Raw genomic sequence first — 7,003 nt, forward strand, 5'->3', positions numbered from 1 at the left:
AACTACCGTGTCACTGGGTATATAATGTGACTGGTATTCTGCATATTTCTACCTGCTATTTTTTGCTTAGCAGAGATTTGTCAAATAATATAGCCCTATGAAGTTGGAATGTGGTTGAAGATATTGACAAGGCAATATTTACTTACAATGATTATTTTCACCTTTTTTCCTCAGTTTTTTATTTCTTAAAGGGAAGGTACACGTTTGGTAGTTACTCAAAACAAATATTAACTTAAAAACTTACTTGGTAACGAGCATTGGAGAGCTGTTGATAGTATAAAACATTGTGGGAAACGACTCCCTCTGAAGTAATTTTGGAGAAAGAGGTAATTTCTCACTAAAATAATAAAAGACTTTTAGCTAGAAGTCTTTTATTCATCTGAAAGCACACAAATTCGTTCAACAATGGTGTTTTTTCTTTCATCATTTTCTCGCAACTTCGATGACCAATTGAGCCAAAATTTTCACAGGCTTGTTATTTTATGGTTATGAGTGGATACACCAAGTGAGAAGACTTATCTTTGACAATAACCGAACGTGTACCTTCCCTTTAAGCTTAGCAAAGAAATTTGTCAAGTAGTATTTTCTGCTAAACAGCTTTATGAAATTGGGCCCCGGGAAGAAAAGAAAGCGTTTTGGGAATTTTTTCAAAGATTGGTTTTCTACATTTATGACTGGAACTCGTTTGTTAGAAAAGGCAAATAAGCTTGAAATTGTCAAAATGAAATCTTTACAGAGTTATTTTCAAAAGTGTGTTTGTAACCAGTCAGTCGGTTCTAGTGTGTTTTTCTCTCTCAAACTTCCCCGTGTGAAAACAAAATAGAGATGTAGTCTATATGAATAGGAACATGGAGTTATTAATTATGCAAAGTGGTTACTGTATAAATGTGATAATATTATAAGCTGTACAGATTTTAAATGTCGGGTTATCAAATCGTTATTAAAAACAAACAAGGTATTAATTATTTTTCAATTGGTCTCTCTCTCTCGAGTGCATGTTTTGATGTGTGTGGATGTCTGTCTCTCCTGTCATGTCCGATACGGGAGCAGGAGACACCCCCCCCCCCCCCAATGTTCACATTATACTTTTAACACAATATTTGTCTTTTGCCCTTAAATTTTATTTTCAATGATAAAAACTTAACCACTGTTCTCCCTTCGGACGGACGTTTTTACTCTCTGCCAAAACACCCGAATCCCTTATTATGTGTACCCCGAACACACGGAATGTTTGTCAACACGCAGTAAGATCGGGAACTGCCCCTCCCCGCCGCCCCCCCCCCCTACCCCGGCAGAAAAGCGACAATTTTGCATGAGCCAATCAAAGATATTACATGTACAAACAACTAAGTGGTAAATAACCAAACAGAGCAAAGTAGTGAGGACAAACGGATGGTAGGCCTCAATGTGACACGGTGAAAGGGTGGATTCCGATGGACATATTTGTGACCTTAAATGCAAAAATTACTTATGCCTAAAAAAAAAATATCAACAACTCTTCATTGCTCGTTACCAAGTAAGTTTTAATGCTAACAATTATTTTGAGTAATTACCAATAATCTCCAGAGCCTTTAAGTTAAAAAACAAATCCGTTCTTTTATATATACTTTGATATGCTGTCACCGGTGTGGCGGTTTCAGTCTTCCGGCGTGTTCAGTTTTCTGGGTGACCTGTCAGATACCGCCGCGAGTACCCTGGCGAGTACTGTAGTTCTCTCAGCAGTGACCCCAAATTGTTTATTATTACGACTCTTTTATGTGTATAGTCACATAATCTCTTGCCCCATCTTTACATGTATTCATGGGTACAACTTTAGGCAGGTCACACTCTGCTTACATAAAAAACAACTCATACGATCCACGCGTTTGCCGCTAGTTGTACTAGACTCGTGGACGCCGCCATGACAGCTACCGGAGGGTAACGGATGACTCAATACGGCACTAAAAATGGACTACTTTCGCTTGCTGTGCGCAGGCACCGCATGACGTAATGCTACCGTATTTGGTCATTCGGAAAACTGAACACAGCGGAAAGTTGAAACCGCCACACCTGGGCTATTTCTTTAAACAATTGTCTTGCCATATTAAAATTGCGGAGTTGATTTCAAAATTTCGGGAGACAACTTTAGTTCTGAAAAAGACTTTGTCCTTCCTACTACTTACTAGCTACATGCAGGAGCGGAAGGAAACTTCCGGCCTGGAGGCCCAGCCTCTCGAACACCATATTATACACTTTCCGAACGGAAAAAAAAGTTCACAGATTTACAAAAAACTTACAGGGTTAACAGAAGGTAATGGTAAAAGACTTCCCTTGAAATATTATTCCATGAAATGCTTTACTTTTTGAGAAAACGTTAAAACAATTATCAATTCTCGACATCGAGAATTACGAATTTATAGTAAACACATGTCATGTTACGGCGAAACGTGCGGAAACAATTTGGTGGGTTTTTCCGTTATTTTCTCCTGACTCCGATTACCGATTGAGCCTAAATTTTCACAGGTTTGCTATTTTATATATAAGTTGTGATACGCAAGTGTGGGCCTTTGGACAATACTGTTTACCGAAAGTGTCCAATTGCGAGGGGACTTCTCGTTATTACTAACTTCACTGCCGCGGATCTGAGTTCATAATTGGTTTCAAAATTTAGGCCTACGTTTAAACTACCCTACTATGTTATTGCGATCATAGTACCTTTTATATGATTCAGAGGTTTCTCTCCAATTTGTATGCACGTTTTATGCATGGATTTGTACGGAGCTCCAGGAGTGCCATCCCACATATTGAGATACCGACATAATTTATCTCATCAAGACGACTTATTTCGTGGTATAAGTTAACTTACCGACATATTTTATCTAGCTAAGTCGACTTATTCATAACAATCAGTCCACTAACCAACATAGTTTATCTCACCAAGTCGACTTAGATAAAACAAAAAGTCGACTTGCTGACATAATTTATTTCAACAAGTCGACTTACTGAGAGTACTAAGTCGACTTACTGACATAAATTATCTCGCCAAGTCGACTTACTGAGGGTACTAACTCGACTTACTGACATAATTTATATCGCCAAGTCGACTTAGATAAAACAATAAGTCAACTTGCTGACATAATTTTTTTCAACAAGTCGACTTACTGAATGTAATAAGTCGACTTACTGACATAATTTATCTCACCAAGTCGACTTAGATAAAACAATAAGTCAACTTGCTGACATAACTTATTTCGCCAAGTTGAATTACTGAGAATATTAAGTCGACTTTCTGACAAAATATGTATCTTCAAGTCGACTTAGATAACATAATTAGTCGACTTACTGAGAGTACTAAGTCGACTTACTGACATAATTTATCTCGCCAAGTCGACTTAGATAAAACAATAAGTCAACTTGCTGACATAATTTACCACACCAAGTCGACTTACTGAGAGTAATAAGTCAACTTACTGATATAATTTATATCGACAAGTTGACTTACAGAAACCAAGAAGTCAACATAAATCAATTGATGGTTAGACATGTTTGAACACGTCATCTGTACAATAGTGGCACATAATTTTATGCACCTGACAAATCTATGCATGGATATTCTTTACAAGGTTTTGTGAATAGATTCACATGGTTCGTTGAATATAAGGGGTTGGTTGTGGCGACAACAACCTTTTTATCCTTTTGACAACGGCTGATGGTTGCACTTTGGTATTGTCACTTTTCAACTCGGCTCCGTTACGTGCTGTCTGGTACCTTCCATTATACATTTTGTTGTGAAGATTTTAATTGTGTAAAGGCTTATAGTTTGATGAATAATATGACGAAAACAAACTTTTATCCTTTTGAACTGAATTCATGATTTATTGTCTCATTCTTCTCACGTAGCCATTTAGTAGGGTCAAAACGTCAGGCCAGTAACACTATTTTGCAAGTACTACACCATGTAGTGTTAGTTGGACGCAGTTTGCTAACAGCCATTACCATTTTTTAAATAAAATCAGTAAATTAATAATTTTGCTTGTTACATAAAATAAAATTGAAGAGGATGCCTGAATTGACTAATACAATCGGAGTTGGACGAGGTGTAGACTGGATTCAAGTCTTAGATTGTGGTTATTTTTCTGCATCCAAGGCACGAAAAACGCCCCCACATTATTAGCGATCACGCGGGCCCTAACTCGCAATCTCAATACACACACGTTGCAACGTGTGCAGGCTGTGTATAAGTAAACTTCTTAATTAGTCGACTGGTTGAGATGAATTATGTCAGTAAGTCCATTTATCATTTTATCTAGGTCGACTTGGTGAGACAATATGTCGGTAAGTCGACTTGCCATTTTATCTATAAAGTCGACTTGGTGAGATAAATTATGTCAGTAAGTCGACTTATTACTCTCGGTAAGTCGACTTGTTGAAATAAATTATGTCAGCAAGTTGACTTATTGTTTTATCTAAGTCGACTTGGCGAGGTAAATTATGTCAGTATGTCGACTTAGTACTCTCAGTAAGTCGACTTGGTGAGGTAAATTATGTCAGCAAGTTGACTTATTGTTTTATCTAAGTCGACTTGGCGAGGTAAATTATGTCAGTATGTCGACTTAGTACTCTCAGTAAATCGACTTGTTGAAATAAATTATGTCAGCAAGTTGACTTATTGTTTTATCTAAGTCGACTTGGCGAGGTAAATTATGTCAGTAAGTCGACTTGGTACTCTCAGTAAGTCGACTTGTTGAAAAAAATTACGTCAGCAAGTTGACTTATTGTTTTATCTAAGTCGACTTGGCGAGATAAGTTATGTCGGTAAGTTGGCTTAGTACTCTCAGTAAGTTGACTTGGCAAGACAAATTATGTCAGCAAGTCGACCTTTTGTTTTATCTAAGACGACTTGGTGAGATAAACTATGTTGCTAATAGTCGACTGATTGTTTTGAATAAGTCGACTTAGCTAGATAAAATATGTCGGTAAGTTAACTTATACCACGAAATAAGTCGTCTTGATGAGATAAATTATGTCAGTATCTCAATAAGTGGGATGGCACTCATGGAGCTCCGTATCATCTGTACAATAGTGGCACATAATTTTATGCACCTGACAAATCTATGCATGGATATTCTTTACAAGGTTTTGTGAATAGATTCACATGGTTCGTTGAATATAAGGGGTTGGTTGTGGTGACAACAACCTTTTTATCCTTTTGACAACGGCTGATGGTTGCACTTTGGTATTGTCACTTTTCAACTCGGCTCCGTCTGTCTGGTACCTTCTATTATACATTTTGTTGTGAAGATTTTAATTGTGTAAAGGCTTATAGTTTGATGAATAATATGACGAAAACAAACTTTTATCCTTTTGAACTGAATTCATGATTTATTGTCTCATTCTTCTCACGTAGCCATTTAGTAGGGTCAAAACGTCAGGCCAGTAACACTATTTTGCAAGTACTACACCATGTAGTGTTAGTTGGACGCAGTTTGCTAACAGCCATTACCATTTTTTAAATAAAATCAGTAAATTAATAATTTTGCTTGTTACATAAAATAAAATTGAAGAGGATGCCTGAATTGACTAATACAATCGGAGTTGGACGAGGTGTAGACTGGATTCAAGTCTTAGATTGTGGTTATTTTTCTGCATCCAAGGCACGAAAAACGCCCCCACATTATTAGCGATCACGCGGGCCCTAACTCGCAATCTCAATACACACACGTTGCAACGTGTGCAGGCTGTGTATAAGTAAACTTCTTAATTAGTCGACTGGTTGAGATGAATTATGTCAGTAAGTCCATTTATCATTTTATCTAGGTCGACTTGGTGAGATAATATGTCAGTAAGTCGACTTGCCATTTTATCTATAAAGTCGACTTGGTGAGATAAATTATGTCAGTAAGTCGACTTATTACTCTCGGTAAGTCGACTTGTTGAAATAAATTAAGTCAGCAAGTTGACTTATTGTTTTATCTAAGTCGACTTGGCGAGGTAAATTATGTCAGTATGTCGACTTAGTACTCTCAGTAAATCGACTTGTTGAAATAAATTAAGTCAGCAAGTTGACTTATTGTTTTTTCTAAGTCGACTTGGCGAGGTAAATTATGTCAGTAAGTCGACTTGGTACTCTCAGTAAGTCGACTTGTTGAAAAAAATTACGTCAGCAAGTTGACTTATTGTTTTATCTAAGTCGACTTGGCGAGATAAGTTATGTCGGTAAGTTGGCTTAGTACTCTCAGTAAGTTGACTTGGCAAGACAAATTATGTCAGCAAGTCGACCTTTTGTTTTATCTAAGTCGACTTGGTGAGATAAACTATGTTGCTAATAGTCGACTGATTGTTTTGAATAAGTCGACTTAGCTAGATAAAATATGTCGGTAAGTTAACTTATACCACGAAATAAGTCGTCTTGATAAGATAAATTATGTCAGTATCTCAATAAGTGGGATGGCACTCATGGAGCTCCGTAGATTTGTAATGTTTATTGACAAAAAATATTATGAATGGATTTTGTATTTTTTATTTTATAAGTAAGTTATTCACATAGACACTTTTAGTGGAAAATAAGTACATTACTTAAATGAATAAGGCTATTGTATTAAACATTGTTGGAGACAGTTTTTCATGGTAGTTCAATGCGCGGCACTTCGAAATAAGGAACCATAACATTTTCCAGTGTGGGAGGAAAAATTCAACACGGGCGCAGACGAGACACAAACAATAATTTCACTATGGCCGTACCAAGCACGGCTACACACAATGCCGTGATCGCAATATCGCGTGCATGTATGCTGTGTGGCACTGCACGTAAACACAAGCACGGCCACATCAGAATGAATGGCTTGGGATTGTATACACAGCGTTGGGTGCATATAATTTAGCATTCATGCCGGCCATAAAGAGCTTGAAGACAGTCGTCCGTATGTTGCATTCAAGATTGCCGTTCATTGTGTCACACAGCCTGCCTTTGTGAGCAATACACTGTACATCATATCAGAGCATGATCAGAGACTGGATAATTTTC

This window comes from Asterias rubens, chromosome 4, assembly GCF_902459465.1.
Source record: "Asterias rubens chromosome 4, eAstRub1.3, whole genome shotgun sequence".
NCBI classification, from domain to species: domain Eukaryota; kingdom Metazoa; phylum Echinodermata; class Asteroidea; order Forcipulatida; family Asteriidae; genus Asterias; species Asterias rubens.